The sequence below is a fragment of the Simochromis diagramma genome, unplaced genomic scaffold (genome assembly GCF_900408965.1).
Source record: "Simochromis diagramma unplaced genomic scaffold, fSimDia1.1 OVJJ01000304.1, whole genome shotgun sequence".
In the NCBI taxonomy this organism is placed as follows: domain Eukaryota; kingdom Metazoa; phylum Chordata; class Actinopteri; order Cichliformes; family Cichlidae; genus Simochromis; species Simochromis diagramma.
Genome location: NW_024387030.1, coordinates 7,854,870 through 7,873,672, shown reverse-complemented (window position 1 = coordinate 7,873,672; position 18,803 = coordinate 7,854,870). Strand labels below are relative to the sequence as shown.

General features: G+C 41.6%; 1 long non-coding RNA gene across 1 annotated transcript; it reads right to left on the bottom strand.

Annotated features, from left to right (window-relative positions):
- Positions 1-8,647: 8,647 nt before the first annotated feature.
- Positions 8,648-18,544, bottom strand: LOC120740344. Its single transcript, XR_005697354.1, has 3 exons — positions 17,905-18,544; positions 17,136-17,189; positions 8,648-8,670 (listed from the first exon to the last, which is right to left on the bottom strand). It is a non-coding gene; the product is annotated as an uncharacterized LOC120740344 (long non-coding RNA).
- Between the last annotated feature and the right edge of the window lie 259 nt (positions 18,545-18,803).

Sequence of the window (18,803 nt, the reverse complement as noted above, 5' to 3'; positions counted from 1 at the left end):
TTAAACAAGCATTAAAAAGGCACCTAACCCAAGTAATGAACCAGTGTCATGTCTATATGCACCAGACAAATTAGCAAAGAACCAATTATTAAATTGTATCTTTAGGCACTTTGTTATTAGAAGTCTGCTGCAAAAACATAAAAATTTATTTTCTCATGTATTTTATTGAAACTACAAAATATGCCAAAGGTAGTTTGACTGGCTTAAAATACTATTTGTGCACAAACAAGGTGATTACCAAAGGGCTACTTCCTGAAAACTGCATACCTCAGCATGATGTGCAGTGTGTCTTTGAGAAATGAGAGGAAAGAGGACAAGAGGAGGACAAAAAGAAGAAGTAGCAGTTCAATGGCAGATGAACAGTCATTTTAAAGGAAGGCAAACAGGCAGAAAAGGGTGAGATATGCTAAATTACACAAGAACTGGACTGAAAATCAGCAGAAACAGGTCATCAGGAGTTTCTACAGCGATCTGTAAAACACAGCAAGGCTCTGTCATGGTTTCGGGCTGTATTTCAGTGAACGGTGTTGGGGATTTTGTTAAAGTTGATGGAATTATGAACGCTGAAAAGTACCCTATGGTCATCAGTCATGGGTTGGACTACCGAGAGCCTGGACTTACTGCTATTACTATAACGGATCATACCTACAGAGAATGAAATAAAAAACAGCCAACATCCAAAGAAGAGCTTTGAATGTTCTTCAAGAAGCCTGGAGAACTATTCCTGAAGACTTCTCAAAGAAATTACAAGAAAGCTGACTAAGAGCATTCAGGCTGTGTTGAAGAGTAAAAATGGTCATACCCAAAAATTCACTTTTGGGCTTGCTAGAATTTTACAAACTTTTTTCTTTGCCTTATAAACTGTATTTCTGTGTATGTCGGTGTATGTTTCATGACATCCCTGCACCCATTTCCCATTTTCCTATAAAGAAATGACATGTGGCTCAAGACTTTTCCACAGTACTGCATAAAATTTAAGACGTACGTCTGAACGAGAGACTGTAAGATCAAGAAAATAAGGAAATATAATGAAGCTTAGAGCTCAGTGAAAACAATGTGACATTAGAGTGAATAAATATAGTTTAGATCTTAAATAATAGCCTATGTTTAATAATACTCAACATCACTGTTTCACACATTTTCCTGTGTTTTTCACACCTCTAGCACAATTTATGTTTAAACTGAGTTGCCATTTCCACAGTTGTGTTCCTCTGCAGCTGTCAGGAGTGCACAGGAACACAGAAAGAAACCAAAACTGAAGAGAAAAGTACTGAAATACATCTAAACCCGAACATCCCTCACAAAAAAATGACAATACTCCTTAAAAAATATATAGATTCAGGCATATACTGCAATAACACTGCATCTTATTACTGTACTGTAGCAGATATGATGGCTCATATATAGATATAAAACCTAAGCTTTAAGATCATTAAATATGGTACAGCATCTCTCTTTTCTGCTTATCGCACATCTAAAAATCTGCTTTCACACGTCACAATCTGTAAGCACAGAAAAGGTAAATACATCAGCTTCTATGGAAGACACTGCGGAACAAACTCTCTTCAGTTTCATGGCAATTTCATGTCAGAAGTGAAAACAGAAACAGACTAAACTGACACTTTTCTCACAGACTTTCTGGTAATCTGCAAGAAGAACAAAGAAAGGCTTAAAAAGTTGTAGTTCCTTCTTCGCTCGTCAGGTCTTTCTTCTGGATAAAAACAGTTAAGCTCCATTAGTTATATAGCTGTTAGCCCTCATGTAGTGTAAGCTGCATTGGTAAGAGGTTCACACTACCATTAACCCTTTGTGACACAGGGAAAAAGGGAGAAACTGGAGAAAAGAATAAGAATAACTGAAGTGATGCTCAGATATGGGGTTGCGCATGCCTTCTTCGTGTGTCTCAGCTCTGTCTCCTCGTCATCAGCAGTCACTTTTGATTTATTGAGTGGAAAATGCTGCTAAAAATATATTCAAAGTGCTCACACCTAACAGAAAGGTATTTATGTGGTTAATCTTAATCACATTGAGGGTGAATGATAGATGCAGCACTATATCTATGTGTGTTTATGTAACTTTGTCATTCTTCAGATTAGGCTGACATTTGTCTGCTGCTGGAAAAATGGTGGTTTTTACTAGATCCCTGCATCCAGGATGCATTTGCCAGAGAATGAGCTGAACATGAGATCATAAACTCTGTGTTCATCTAATCTAATGCAACTGAGGTCCTGAGTCATAAATAACTGCCGAATGACTTATAGTTGCAGAATTTGCAAATAATGTCCTTACTGTTTTTCCACTGAGTTTAATAAAACATGTTTGTAATTTAGTACTAAGCCTTTTCTTGTCTAACTGAATGCATTTTTTCTCCATAAATTACATAATTACATTCACAAAACTTCACAGAAATTAAAAAACAAATTCTATATGTCACAATTTTTTAATGACTAAATGACTTTAACGCCCCAAAACCTCGCCTGTTTTTCCGCCTGGGGACTGTCTGAGCTTACTCTGTACTAAAAGCTTTGTTATGTGTCCCTGATCATATGTAACCTGAATGACTTCATTGCCCCAGATGCATTTATAGAGTGTGTAGACTAGCTCCAACCTTTGAGACATTTACTAAAAACACTATCATGTGTGACCGGGCTCAATGAGATGCTAACTGTAATGGTACTTATACATTTTATAGCTTTTGTTTAAGTAAAAGTCGTACTAAGATTAAAATATGAGTTTTTTAAAGAGTAATGTGGCCAATTTTATGTAATATTTCCCTGCTGCAGATCATGCCCAGATTTGTCGCCCACCATGGGGCTCTATCAGTAGACTTAGTTTATGGGTCACTTCCCTTCAAATTATGTGAGCATGTACAGTAATATGGGCATGTGTGTGTATAATTGTGCTGTCCTCTAATCAATTACCTGAAGTTAGTCTCAAACAAAAGGGCATGTGCTAGACGCTGTAGGTGTGTGTGTGTGCCTGTACAGTGAAGCAAAGGTCAGACGTCAGTGCTGTAGGAGCGCGGCGGGGGAGGAAACGTGTCCGAGGGACTGCAGTAGCTCAGAGGGGAGGAGCTCTGAGGGTGAACCGACAGGGGAAGAGATACAGACGGGTTCTCATAGTAAGTATGGAAGCCGAGACGCTCCCCTCCGTTACGCATGTCGTCTGTGAGTCCCGAGCGCAGGGTGTACGGTGAACAGCTGGGGCAGTGGTGAGAACCCGAATCCAGCTGATCCAGAGAGACGGGGGTGATGGCAGTGCCGTCCATGGCGAGGGCGTTGCAGGCGTTGCATGGAAAGTGAGCGAGAGGATCCGGTCCTGCCATGGAGGCCACGTCCACCTCAGAATCATTTTTCTTACAGCAGTAATACTGCAGGAGGATGACAAAGAAGGCACCAGGGTGTGAGCAAGAAGAACAAGGGTTTGGATGTCTTCTTAAACATTCTGTGATTCTGATTGCTTTATCACAGCAAAATAAAGTTGTGATATCAAAATCAAAATATGAACAGTGACAAACAAAATTCAGTTTAACATGGTGGGAATAGTTAGAAGTAGTTTTTTTTCAGACGCAGGGTGAAAAGACTGACAGTGTACTCAGACAGCTGCCACTAGGCTTTGGAAGGGCAGTCTGCACTGTGCTTTGTGCAAATGTTGAACCACTGACTGCTCTGGCCACCACATCTGCTTTTATTGTAACCAGATCCAGCTGTGACTTGGTACTAGAGTGCTATGTTACATAAATGAGACAGAATGTGGAAAACCATGTTAAGGTGGCAGACAATTAGACTGGGTTATGGCTCAGTCTCACTAGATTAAAAATAGGACTGCAACATCCTTGAGTTGCCTGGTGACTGAAGTGAATTTTTGGCAAATTTAGGGAACGATTGGAAGTAGGTCGCCTCCAGGTTGAGCGCTCGACAACCTCAATCTCACAGCAACCACTTTTGCTTGCTTATGTCCTTGTCTTGTCTCATGTTTTTTTTCACTTCCCTGGAACACTCTTTCACAGTCTGTGTCTAAAACCTAAAGAGAATTATGGATTTGATCAATTGGTCTCTGAATGCTATTGTCACCCTTTTCTCAACGAGAAGTCTGGGCTTGGGAGAGCCCGAGTGCCCTGGAGGGACTTTCCCTGCCAGGTACACGATGGACGGGTGGAAATGGAGGATCGTGTGCCTGGCGGGACCGTCGGTCGAGGACGCTGCAGATATCTACCTATTCGGAACCATGGTAACAGGGTTCTTGCTGATCGGAGCTGGCTTGGCCCTTGCTTATCGGAGAATAGAAGCGGAACCGGCTGTTCAAACCCCCACAAAGCTGCCCGCTGAGATTGAATTGACGGGACGAGGTGCGGTTTTTCAGACAGGGCTCACAGACGGGAGCATGGTTGAGAGCTTTGAGGCGATTGCGGCTGCAGTGGATACTCAGAACAACATCTCTGAGCGGATATTGGGATACATCAGGGAAGAATCCGCTCAAATCAACATCTATGGGCGGAAGCTGGAATACATCACGGATCAGTTGGCTGCAGTCGTGAGGTCTCAGAATCTGCTCTGTGAGCAAAAGAGTGACTAGACCATGGAACTGAAGGCAAATAACATCATAGAGGAACTAGCAGCTATCCAACTAAAAAACAGCTCAAAATTCTCATGAGTTGTTGGAAAAGAAAATCGCCATCATAATGCGGCTACCGCTCCAGCGCCAGCTGTGGGCTCAAGGCTGGAGCCGAACAAACAACTCCCTGATAACGACTGTGTTTAGACTGTTCCTTCCCATTCCATGTGTTGGGTCTGTGTTTCCACAAACCCCGCTAATTCTAGAGACTTATTCATCATGAAGAAAACAAGACAGTCGATCGATCGATCGATTATTTGCGCAAGGGAGGCCTCGTCTGTGTCCACCACGAAAATGACTCCCAGATCTGACCTCCTCCTGCTACCTTTTATTGAGAGACAGTTCACACAAAACACGTCAGAACAAAGCCACGCCCCCTTGGTTCTAAGACAAAGCATTTATGTATATGTGTGAACTTCTGTAAGAGTGTGTGTGTGTTATGTCAGAATGTGTGTGTGTGTGTGTGTGTGTGTGTGTGTGTGTGTGTGTGTGTGTGTGTGTGTGTGTGTGTGTGTGTGTGTGTGTGTGTCAGACCTCCTGCTGACCAAAGGGTCGTAAACCCAGGAAGCTTACATCAAAAGAAACAGATCTTTCAGATAGGATGTATCTACAATAAAACCTCCCCTAGCACATAGTGGTTGGAGAGGTGGTCAGGATCAAAGGAATGTCTTTGATCCTACTGCTTGAACTAAGACTGTACAAATTTAAGAAACACAATGGCAACATTCAACAATTAGACTTAACACCATGCAAGGCCACCTGGGTTGGCTGGAAGACTGTTTACTTAGCCTGGTGGGGCGAAGGACACTGTCTCAGCTGAACTCTGGACACACACATACATATACACTGATATACAGGGAGTGCAGAATTATTAGGCAAATGAGTATTTTGTCCACATCATCCTCTTCATGCATGTTGTCTTACTCCAAGCTGTATAGGCTCGAAAGCCTACTACCAATTAAGCATATTAGGTGATGTGCATCTCTGTAATGAGAAGGGGTGTGGTCTAATGACATCAACACCCTATATCAGGTGTGCATAATTATTAGGCAACGTCCTTTCCTTTGGCAAAATGGGTCAAAAGAAGGACTTGACAGGCTCAGAAAAGTCAAAAATAGTGAGATATCTTGCAGAGGGATGCAGCAGTCTCAAAATTGCAAAGCTTCTGAAGCGTGATCATCGAACAATCAAGCGTTTCATTCAAAATAGTCAACAGGGTCGCAAGAAGCGTGTGGAAAAACCAAGGCACAAAATAACTGCCCATGAACTGAGAAAAGTCAAGCGTGCAGCTGCCAAGATGCCACTTGCCACCAGTTTGGCCATATTTCAGAGCTGCAACATCACTGGAGTGCCCAAAAGCACAAGGTGTGCAATACTCAGAGACATGGCCAAGGTAAGAAAGGCTGAAAGACGACCACCACTGAACAAGACACACAAGCTGAAACGTCAAGACTGGGCCAAGAAATATCTCAAGACTGGTTTTTCTAAGGTTTTATGGACTGATGAAATGAGAGTGAGTCTTGATGGGCCAGATGGATGGGCCCGTGGCTGGATTGGTAAAGGGCAGAGAGCTCCAGTCCGACTCAGACGCCAGCAAGGTGGAGGTGGAGTACTGGTTTGGGCTGGTATCGTCAAAGATGAGCTTGTGGGGCCTTTTCGGGTTGAGGATGGAGTCAAGCTCAACTCCCAGTCCTACTGCCAGTTTCTGGAAGACACCTTCTTCAAGCAGTGGTACAGGAAGAAGTCTGCATCCTTCAAGAAAAATATGATTTTCATGCAGGACAATGCTCCATCACACGCGTCCAAGTACTCCACAGCGTGGCTGGCAAGAAAGGGTATAAAAGAAGAAAAACTAATGACATGGCCACCTTGTTCACCTGATCTGAACCCCATTGAGAACCTGTGGTCCATTATCAAATGTGAGATTTACAAGGAGGGCAAACAGTACACCTCTCTGAACAGTGTCTGGGAGGCTGTGGTTGCTGCTGCACGCAATGTTGATGGTGAACAGATCAAAACACTGACAGAATCCATGGATGGCAGGCTTTTGAGTGTCCTTGCAAAGAAAGGTGGCTATATTGGTCGCTGATTTGTTTTTGTTTTGTTTTTGAATGTCAGAGATGTATATTTGTGAATGTGGAGATGTTATATTGGTTTCACTGGTAAAAATAAATAATTGAAATGGGTATATATTTGTTTTTTGTTAAGTTGCCTAATAATTATGCACAGTAATAGTCACCTGCACACACAGATATCCCCCTAAAATAGCTAAAACTAAAAACAAACTGAAAACTACTTCCAAAAACATTCAGCTTTAATATTAATGAGTTTTTTTGGGTTCATTGAGAACATGGTTGTTGTTCAATAATAAAATTATTCCTCAAAAATACAACTTGCCTAATAATTCTGCACTCCCTGTACACACACTCATCCCCCCTCCCTTTCCAAACGCCTTCGATGCTTGTGCCCTACTGGGGAAGATGGCAGTCGACTGGACCAGCGCAGACATGCTGCAGGACCGGATGCGCTGTCTACACCGGCTTTCTCTTACCCTTTACCCGCCCCTGTTGCTTGTCTTGTGTTTCTATGGTGTATTGATAGTCATGTGCTTTTTGTGCTGAGGTGTTTTTTCTGTTATCAAACTGTTCTCCCACTAGGAGCTCAGTCTGAGTGGAGTTTTTTTCTCCTCCTCTTACCTCATGTTATGTATTTTCTTTGTTTTTTTCCCATCAGCCTACCTTCTGGCATGTCTCCCCAATATGATGTTTGTGTAAAGTTGGTCAGAAGGTTCCTTTGTAAGTGCGCATGCGCCATTAGCGTGCTGCCTGCTGTAACCCTAATTTCCTTCGGGATTAATAAAGTATTCTGATTCTGATTCTGATTGTTTGTTTGATTGCTTCTATTTTAACTATTGCAATCTGACTGAAGCCTAGATTATACTCTGTTGTGGACATGGACAATGACAGCTGGACGGTCAGACAGCTGAGTACTCATCCCTGTTACTACTTTTTGAAGTCTGCCAACTTGGTTGGTTGTCTGGTGATTTAAATTTCTTGTTTTTTTGCTGTATAATTGTCTGTCTTTACCTTACTGACTGACTGTTGCTTTAAATTGGCACTATGTGAATAAAATTGCATTGAAATGAATTTTATATCTTAATCTTTAAACGCACACAGATTGCAATCAGCTAAATCAATATGTGGCAACAAGTGCAACTAGTCTGCAATGGGTCTCTTTGGATAAGGTGACTTCATCCAGCTGGTTACCAACTTGTTTGTTTGGCAACCAGCTCTGCCTTGTGGTTATATTTATTAATAAAAGCAAGTTGCTAGCATCTATGATATTTTGCTAGTAAATTAAAATCCTGGAGCAACTACAACACTATGTGTGGAAACCTTTCTGTTTCAAGCCTGAGAAGTTCAGTCTGGACTCTGATTGCAAGTTAATGCGAATTTCCAATTAGTGTGAATTACTGTGCATGTAGATGGCAACAGATTTGCACTAATTTATCACAGTATTATATCAAACAGATAGCAAGTAACTGCCAACTTGACGCTACTTAATTGCAGACTAATAGCAGACTGTGTCAATTTGCCATTTTTTCACTGGCTTTTAAGATGCCAGCTGAGCTAAGTATTTCAAAGACAGTAAGACTGCAAGTTCATTGCACACGGTCACAAACTAGATTAGTTAGTTGAGTTTGTTAAGCCAGTAAACATCAGTAATGTAAAAAGAGCTTTTGGGTGAACAGCAAATTGCCTAAAAGACCAAGAAACATGAACGTGCACAGTAATACCTGGAGTCTACAGTAACAGAGAACTGCTACAATGCACAGCAGTATCACTCCGGCAAGTATTCCTCCGGTTATGACAATAGTTCCCGCTGACATCCGACCAGCTCTCCATCAAACCCTTCACACAGAATCAACAAAGACAGAACCAACAAAGACAGAAAAGAGGCGAAAATGAGTCAAGAATTACATTTGGATTTCAGTAATGTTAGAATAACTTCTGCCGAATATTTAGCATACTTACGTCCAGCAAAGGTTTCTAATGCCTGAAAAAATAACCAAAATAGGCTGGATTAGTGTATTTATATGCCATTATTATACAATTGCAACTGATAAAAATGCACAAATGCCAATCTTCCAAAATAAAAGTCCTTCTGGGTTTTCATGATGTAAAAAAGCAAAGCTGCTTTGCTTCGAGCAAATATGATTCACACGATTCTGTTTCTGATTGAATCAAATGACAAACTCTGGAACAGGAAACATTTATAAGACTATTTACTCTTTACAAACTGTATTTGCCAGAAGTCTGTCCATACCCCAAACTAGGTCTACTTACATTGTTATTGGGTTCAAATAGTCAGATTTTTTTAGTCATATTTTCGCTGAGCTGCAGTTGAATATCACCATATTTTTGCAGGGTACTGTGCATAAATATGATATCACAAATTCAAATTTTGACATTTGCTTTTTAGGGATAAAACAAGAGAGTAGTTGTATTTTTAAGCATTGGCACATGAAGGGTAGCTGTTTAGCACTGCATGCTGTCTTAATGCTGAGCTCATCCCCTCCCAGCTTCTGCTCAACACTCAGTGAACTAACATGAGAGGAATGCTGAGCTGCAATACTGAACTATTTCTTTCATTTGTAACCCATCTGCAGGCTATAGCCTCCAGGCTAATGTTTTTTTGTTTTTTTAATTTTCAGAGGTTAAGTGCTCAGAGCAAAAATAATCTTTTCAAGGCGCCGTCAGGTCTGAATTCCAACAAACCAACCGAACACACACATAAGAAGACAGCGGGAGAATGTAAGATTTTAGGAAACCATAGCAGGCCTGAGGACTGTTACTCTCAAAATCACCTCTCTTTGGAACTCCTGCAGGTAGAAAAAGAGGCTTCTGTCAGGAGGAAATGTTTGGCATGAGAAACGCTACATAGCAGCTGTTGTGCTATGCCGCTGATAATTTCTATGATTCTGTAATTATGTAATTTATATTCAACCAAGCAACTGTTTAGCCCATAAATACAGTGTAGTTATATAATGTGTGGCTTTTAAAAATTAAATAACACACGTGGTTGCCTAAAATGTCTAAAAGTAGTTTATAAAATACACCCCCAGGCCACATTTTAAGCTGCTTGTTAATACAAATCAGCCACTCAGGTGGGAGCAGCTCAATGCATTGCAGCTCAAGTCTGAAGAAGTGCTTAGTTGATTTCAGAGCTCAGAGGAGAATGGCCAGACTGCTTCATGTTGATAGGAAGGCAACTTAGAAAAGTACATTTATAACGACAAAGGTATGCAAATGAGTATCTGTGAATGGATAATACATCAAATCCTTGAAGCAGTGTGTGTGGTCTTCTGTTGTAGCAGCAGTGGACCACACCCACTGCCACTCCTGCTATCTAAAGAACAGGAAACTAAGGCTACAATTCACCAAAATTAGCCAATAAAACACTGGAAAATGTTACCTGCTCTGCTGATTTCTGTAAGTTATTAGAATAATAGGTTGAGAACTTGGTATAAACAACATGAAAGCACAACAGTTCCAGCTGCTGCTGGTGATGTAAAAGGTTGGAAGTCTTTGGGGCCCTTAGTGCCAGTCAAGCATTGTTTAAACACCACTCCATACACAAGTGTTGTCCCTGACTATGCCCATCCTAGTATGACCACAGTGTACCCATCCTCTGATGGTTGCTTCCAGCAGGATAGCACGCCATGTCACAAAGCTCAAATCATCTCAAACTACTTTCTTGAAAATGACAGTAAGTTCACTGCTCTCAAATGGCCTCCACAGTCACCTGATTTCAGTTCAATAGAGCAACTTTGGGATGGAGTGGAATGGAAGATTGATATCACGAATGTGCAAGCAATATTTCTGCAGGAAATGCATAATGCTATCACGTCAAAAATAACTAAAGCCTCTGAAGAATGTTTCCAGAATCCAGTTGAATCTATGTCATGAAGAATTAAGTCAGCTCTGAATGCAAAAAGGAGTAAAGCCACATGTACCTAATGAAGTGGCTGGTGGGTTTGTATTACAGCCGCTGTTTCATGACAAAGAATCTGTTCTTTCTATATAACCCATAAATAGGCATACAAAGGAATGAATCACGCTCACTCCAGAATACTTAAAACAACTGGGAGCTGTTTTGAATTGAAAAATAACACTCAATGTGTGGTTGAATTAATCTGCTGAATGCAGCAGCACATTCTCTGCATACTAATAATACGTGTGGCATTTCATACAAGTATGTGCAGCACAGTTTCAGGATAATAATAATACGTTCAAGCGATATGTCGCTTGTCCTTTTTTTACTGTGACAGCTTCAAAATCACCTCTCACTGCTGCGCTGATAGCTGCCACCATGAAATCTCCTGGATATTATCAGGGCATACTGTCACATGAACCCAATTCCTCTCCCCTTTTCTTTGCTTTGCAGGTAAATAACCTTAAGCAAACAGATCTGATTGACACTGAGACACAAAAGAACCAAAGTAGTGTAAAGAAATAAAAGAAAAGAAATAAATCAATGCAGATGCACGTATATTTATCTCCAAAGCGCACAGCAAATTTACTGTCTTGCCTCAAAAAGATCTGCTTCTAAACAAGCCTGTCTGAGAGAAAGCACTAAATTAGCTGCGTGCGAGCGATAAAGAACCCCGTGTGTGTGTGTGTGTGTGTGTTGATGTCTTAATTTCATTTTACTGGCAGTGACATCAAAATACTAAATAAACAAACAACCACGGCACAGAATACCCAAATTAATCCGCTCAGAGAGTGACCTCTTATATCAGCTTTTAAATTTCATGATTTTGACATTAATTTAGACAAATTTGCATGGCTGCGTTCGGGCAGAAATATTCATTTTAGGCACTGCCATTATAGTAATTACAACACCAGAAGACTCTATTTATCTACCGTTCAACTTGATTAACTAAAACATCCAGATATTTCTCACTGGAGTAACAGCATTTAATTATGCCAATTAAATGGATTCAAACAAACAAAAAAAACCCAACTTCCCTTTATATTAACGCACGTTTGTGAAAGCTGTGAGCTTTCTAAAGCAGTAATTTGCAGTTAATTTACATTTCATTGACTAATTAATAGATTTAACTGTTTTGGGATTTGATATTTTGACATCTGGTAAATCTCAGCAGGAAGGTTAAATAAAAAGAATAGTTCATAATTGGGTGGCTTGGTCAGCTGCCAGCGGGAGGTTTTGCTGCTCTGTCCCTTTATTTGTCCGATGTATCATTAATGAGGTTAATGACCCTTCAATCTTCTCCCTGAACAATGAATAAACTTGAATCTCTATTTTAAATAGATAGTACAATCACATAAAGCACTAGATCTCTTTCAGTATGTGTGCGGCCTGAAATGAGTATGTGAGCCTCCCTCTCAGAGAGCGCACTTCTGCAGTATCTTCCATTGCGTCATCGTACTAAATTATATACACCATGGACCGCGATAATGTCGTTAAAAGCGATGTGAAGTCTCTTTTGCTCCCCATTTCTCCATCCCCTCCCCGTCTAGCTCACAATCTCACGTCTCCTTACTCCTCTTTGTGCATCTTATCTTTTCTTCATTCTCTTTGTCTCTCATTTACTCTTTGAAGAATATCCTACTTTTTCCAACATGCCATACATCATTCCGGGCTCAGGCTATCGACTTAAATTTAAGACCTGTGTGCAACTACTGTGGCACATGCATGCAAAATTCATAACCTTCTCTGAAATATATCAACAAAGGCGCAGCAATGGAATCTTTCTAGAAAGAAAAATAAGTCACTTTGACTAACACGCGACCAAATTATGCTAGAGAGGGAGCGCTGAGGTAAAGCCTCAGATTAGAGAGTTTCCAGTAGACTGGAGAGACAAACATGCCAAGTGACAGAGGTTGGAAGACTCAACTTTAATGCTGTCATCTTATCCAACACAATTCATGTACGACTCCCAGTGGGTTCAGAGCTGTCTGATTTAGCTGGGAAGCACACACACACACACACACACACACACACACACACACACACACACTCATAATACCACATAAAACCCTTAGATTTAACTGTGGTCTGAAAGAAGGATCTGCCACAATCCTGTCAGTGGCTGACTTGGACAAGTGACACTGAAGAAGGGGGATGAAGCTGTCTCAGAGGAGCCAACAGGCATCTGATTTCCACAACACAGAAGCTACATAAAGTCATTATGTGTACCAGTCCCAGGTGACCTGCACACTCTAGTTATACAAAGTGTATCTGTCAAGTCAGCTTCAATCACAGAAAGAAAGGATCCACTTCCTCACTGTACAAAAAGCAGCGCTGAAGGAAATGTAAATCCCTGAGATTTGCAGGGATTTTGAGAGTTGCCAAGAAATGATGTAAAGTATATGTGCAAATGAGAGACAGGGAGGCTCTTAAGCAGTCAGCAACATTGTCACTCTTGACTCAAAACACTGAGCATCTAGCAGGGTTGGGCAAAAATTCAATTTTGGCTTCAGCTCATTATTATTTTCACTGTCAATTAATTTGTGCCGAGAGAAGAGAGCAGGTGGAGGAGAACCTGGGGAGGTGACGATATGCACTGGAGAGAAGAGGACTGAAAGTCGGAAGAAGCATGAAAGATTATGTCTGATTGAGAGGGAGACAGGTGTAAGACTGAATCTTCAAGCAGTAGATGTAGAGAAGGTTGATTAGCTTAAATATCTGGGGGTCCGCCATCCAGCGAAAAGTGTAACGGAGAGGGGAAAAGAGTGCAAGCACGGTGGAGTGTGTGGAGATGAGTGTCAGGGATGATTTGTGACAGAGGGATAGCAGCAAGAGTGAAAGGGAAGGTTTACAAAACAGTACGGAGACATGCTATGAGGTATGGTTTGGAGATGGTGGGACTGACACAAAGTGTAGAAGTGAAGGAGGACACAGAGTAGGTTGGTGTGACAGTGGGGGATGCTAGGGACAGGAAGAGAATTCACTGTGGCGACCACCTGCTTCTCATCAGCAGTGATGATTCTTGGCTCACAGGTTGGCTGAGTTTTAAAGAGAAGTTTGTGCTTGATTTGAGGTTCATAGTCCTGCCGCAAATAGGCACACACAACAGGTAAAAACAGGACTTCCAATTAATGATCTAAACATAGCAGCAGTGCTGGAAGGGTTCAGAGGTGCACAAGGAGAAACCTCGATGGGACAAAATTTAAATCAGGTCATGCTTTTTGCTTTATATTGGACACACTGTTAGATTTCATTTATTATGAATGATCTTAGGCATCAAGAATTTGTCCTTGGTGGTTTTCTGATATTTCTGCCATCTTCTGGGAATTCTCTGACATTTTTGTAGACGATTTGATTGATTAAGCAGAAAGAACATAGAGAGATGACTTTATTGAGCATCCGAGTCTCAAAAAGTCCGTGTGCATGAATAAAAAAAAATCTTTACCAGATAGCTGACTTTGAAAGAAAAAAAAAATACCACAACTTTATTGATCCTTTGGGAAGTTATTCTTATATTTCGAGCGAACACATCTGTATGGAAACAGCCAGCAAGTTGACTCAACTGTCTGAATTTTGGAGTCTGGGTTAATGATACAGCAGATAAAGTCAACAATCGCAGGTTGGGAACCTTCCTCATAGAAAATACAAGGCATTGAGTTGCTATAGTTTCTGACTGGCCTCCTCTTCTTCTCTACTTGTGAAAAGCCATTAAAGACCACAAAAACGGGAATTCTTGCATGCAAAGACAATAAATCATCAACTTTAACACAAATACACATGCTAAGAAAAACGAAATCTGTTATACTGCATTACACCATATTTACCCTGATGTTATATTCGTCTCTAGGATATACTTTATTATTAGTATTACTTAAAAATCACATTAGCCTTGCTGTAGCACAGATAAGTGACTCTTCTTCTTCTTCTTGTTCTGCTTTTTTCTCCTCTCCCTCCCTTTTTCGTTCACATACAACATGCACATGAAGAGTTCATTAAAAAGATGATTAAACCTTTGTTCAAGCTACCACAAAATCCTCTCATTTCGACCTCCGCAATGTTAGAAACGCTGAGAGAGGTGAAGAGGTTTCACACTCCACTTGCAGAACTATATTTAGCAGTTTTGCCATCTCTTAACACAGTGAAAAGCACGAGATGAGAGGCAGAAGAGAGAGGTGTCATATTTTAATTCGTTTTCTCTGCGGGAAATGAAACGATCCTCGCATACAGCTGCATGCAAATGAACACGTACGCACCCACAACCAAAAACACCCCTGATCGAATGCTGAAGAGGTAAAAACACCGCTTCCCTCAGAACTTTCATGTGGGACGATGTGGTGATGATTAGTGTTGTGAAGCTGGGAGGTTCTTCTCCCATGTGATGCCTGAGTGAACTGTGGAAATTAGAGAAGCTATGACAGGAAACTTTAATTAGAAAACTCTCTGCTATACGGTAAAGCAGTGGATGACAGCAGATCATTAGATGAAAAGTGATCCCGTATCTGTTCAGTCAATCTGAAGCTAAAAGGAAAATTAGCTTAGGTTTGCAGCAAAGGCTGGAAATGGGGAGGAAATTTAATTCGTTCAGTTCAATTCAGTCTATTTATATAGTTCCAAATCACAACAGCACCTTACTGTATACATTATTTCAATTGCTTTATGTGGTAAGGTAAAGACCCTGCAATATTAGATAGAAAGCCCAACAATCACACAACCCCCTGTAGCCAAGCAGTAGGCCACAGTGGGAAGGAAAAACTCCCTTTTAAGAGGAAGAACGAGGTGCAGGGAGGGGCAGAGTGGGCGTGAGCACAAAAGGCAACCTACAGGAGAGAGAGTAAAGCATGTGGCTTAGTTATTTTTGAAGATAACAAAACCTGCATACCAGTATTACCAGGACCGCTTAACAGGGACTTTGTGTTAAATCTATACAGTATAAGTGTCATAACCACACCTCTGAAAACGTATGCTAAAACTTGAAGTGCACTTCCCTAGAAATGTTACTACACAACTATCGTGATCCGTCCACTACTGTCGATTTCTCCTATCCATTTATGGTTGCTCGTTTGAGTGGATTAGTGAAAGATTAATATTAATTATGTATCATTGAAAGGACAGACTTGAATGTTAGGCTAGTTCATGGGTAGCACTGCCCAAATTAGATGAGTTTAAGTATCAGGGGGTCTTTTACATGAAAGAATGAATACTATGTCACTCTCTTGTGGTGAACAAAGACCTGAGCCTGAAAGCAAAGAGCTGCAACTATTCAATATCAAAAGGAGCCAGATGTGGTGGTTTGGGCATCTGTCCAGGACATTTCTTTGGTCCCTCCTAAGTGAGGTGCTTCGGGCATGTCTTACTGGAAGGAAGCCCAGGGGCAAACCCAGGACATGATGTAGAGATTATATCTCTCGACTGGATTGGGAACGCCTTGATGTCCTTCCAGATGAGCCGGAGATGCATCCAGCATCAGAAGATGGATGAATGGATGTCTAACTGCTCAAAACTTATATACATATCATTGAAAAACTACTAAAGCTACTACTATGTCAGAAAGGCGGTATGCAAGATTTTCAATATATGCCTTTTAAGTTCTTATTTAATAAGAGCTAAAAGATATGGATAAGGGTTAGCATGTGGTTAATTTTTTATAAATAAAGAGATGAGTTTACAAATGGAGAAAGGAAGAAAGAGAGAAGGAAAGCGGGGAGGGATCAAACGGGGAGAGTAGGGAAGCAGGAGAAGGTGGCAGTGCCTGAGTGGCTGAATGATATACCCACTCTTAAATAATGATATGAATATTTCGTTGAGGTGGCCTGCAACTTTGCGCCGCAAATCACAGCAGGTCCTTGCAATTTTAAAGCCCCGGGGCTTCAATTATTCAGGTATCATTCCTTTAACAATATTTTTCCATCACAGGACAATTTAGCCAGGTAGTAAAATCGGGGACTTTTCTGCCTTGTCTGCCTCTGAAAGCACTCATCTCAGCGTGTGAGGAGAGGAACACATCCACATCTAAGATAGAAACACCCACTATCAGAAGGGTGCAGAAGGGAACAAAGGCAGCCAGAGGGAGGAAGGTGGTGTGTGTGTGTGTGCTAGATTTCATTATGAAATACTCAGAAAATGAGTCTCAGAAATACACTTTTTTCCTTATGACTGACGGCACATGAACTTAATCAGGTCTCCTGTTGCGTTTGATGCGGTTACCGCATGTCCTAATTACCTCATTGTCAATTATTTTTTGCATTACTTATGACTGAATGCATCTCAGGGGTTCTGGGGATGAATTTCTTTCAGAGTATGCCAAAAAAAGGAGGGAGGGGGGGTTATACAGAAATCCAAGTACACTCTTGAGATCAGAATTGAAGATCCACAGCAAGAGCAGAAACACAACTTTCCTTTGCACAGTTTGCCCAGAGGTTCAGAATAGAGATCAGAGGCACTGCACGAACTTGTGGCCAAAGGTTTACAGTGCTGGCTTCCTGTAACAAACAGTGCCAGAGACATAGCTGTACCAAAAGCACCCTTACCTTTAGAAGTCAGCATCTGGGGGAGAGCATTCTCTGCTGTGCTGCAAATCCCCCCTGGAAAACCCCAAAAAAGACCTGACATCAGTTATAACAATGATTTCAAGAGATGCCTCAGGGCCCCAGCAGTGATGTGGTCAGCAGTGATGTGGTCAGCACTGCGGCTACAGTAAATGAACGAGTTTGTCTCAAAGTGGGGATGGGTCTGTCTGCATTCCCATCAAAAATCCACTCATCCATCAATTTTCACATCATTAATCGCTCACACAATCACTGACACATTTTGCCCCCTGTCAGTGCTCATATTACCTCATAAGACATATGGAAGTTGTCATAATCGTGCAAATTAAAGCACATTTTCTGGTCATTCACGCCACAATAACCTCTGACATCTTTTTCATCCTAGTCCAATGCAATCAGACAACTGTGCGCAAAATTACTAGAAAGAGCTGTGAGATAGATGTTAAACCCTGTAAAAATAAAAATCGATTTTACTCACCTTACTGTCCACATCATTTCAAGTAACGTCTAAACTACTACTACAGTAGAGGCGATTTTTCTTTTTTCTTTTTTTGGGGGGGGCGAAATAAAATTGAAAATCCTTACTTTTACGATATAAACACATCTCATGCTTTAACCGAATTGGCGGCTGGAGGTCAATTTAACAGCTGTTACATCACTGATTAGCCTCATTTTACTCAATTAAGCAGATAAATTAATGCGCACAGCTGTTAAGTGGCGCGCGGATGACTGTAAATCCGGGATGCCCTACCTTTTCGGACTGAATGTCTCAGCAACCTGTTAGAGAGACGTTTCTTTTCTTTTCTTCCCTTCTTCTTATTTGCACCGCTGTCGGTCCGGTGTTACGCGGCTCCACAGACAATAAAGTCCAGTGATTTCCTCTCCAGCACCGGTCATTAAAGGTGCCCGGAGCCCCCCTGTGCTGGCTCTACAACCGGAATCATCACGTCATTATCCGCCGTTGGTTATCCCCTCTTGACCACGGTTTTACTCACAGCATGGAGCCAGTGAGGGCCTGTGGGAAATCTCATGGCATCCGACCGCTCTGTGAAGCGCTAAAGACGGATGAGACCAGGCGGTAGTCCGGCTGCAGAGTGTCACCGCTCGGCATGGCCGCGTTTTCAGCGAGGTTCTCTGGGGGCGTTTCGGCACCTGCTACAGCCGTGCCCGGTGGGGCGGGGTAGAAAGAACAGTGGGAAGAGTGAGACTGTGTCAGCTGTACCGTGTGATATCATTTTACAGGACGATGGAAGGGGTAGTGGTGGGGGGCAGGGGGGCAGAGGGTCGTCACCAGTATGACATGAAAGCGTAAAACGGGTGCATGATATACTCGGCTGCAGTGGGAGAGGTACACACGGACTCTGCGGAATCCAAAGGACATCCAAAACATGTCATGCCACTTGTCTCAGTAAGTCATAAGCTTGAAAGAATCCAGAAAACCAACCCGCCATATCATGTCTACACAGGATTGGAGATATTTTGACAGGAAAATCTCCCCAGTAAAAAAAGAAAAGTTGTGGGGAAAGAAGAAGTTAAAAGGCTGAGTGACACACACACACACACACACACACACACACACACACACACACACACACACACACACACACAAATTAAGACTGTAAAAAAAGCTCTTCTGAATTGAAGCTGCCC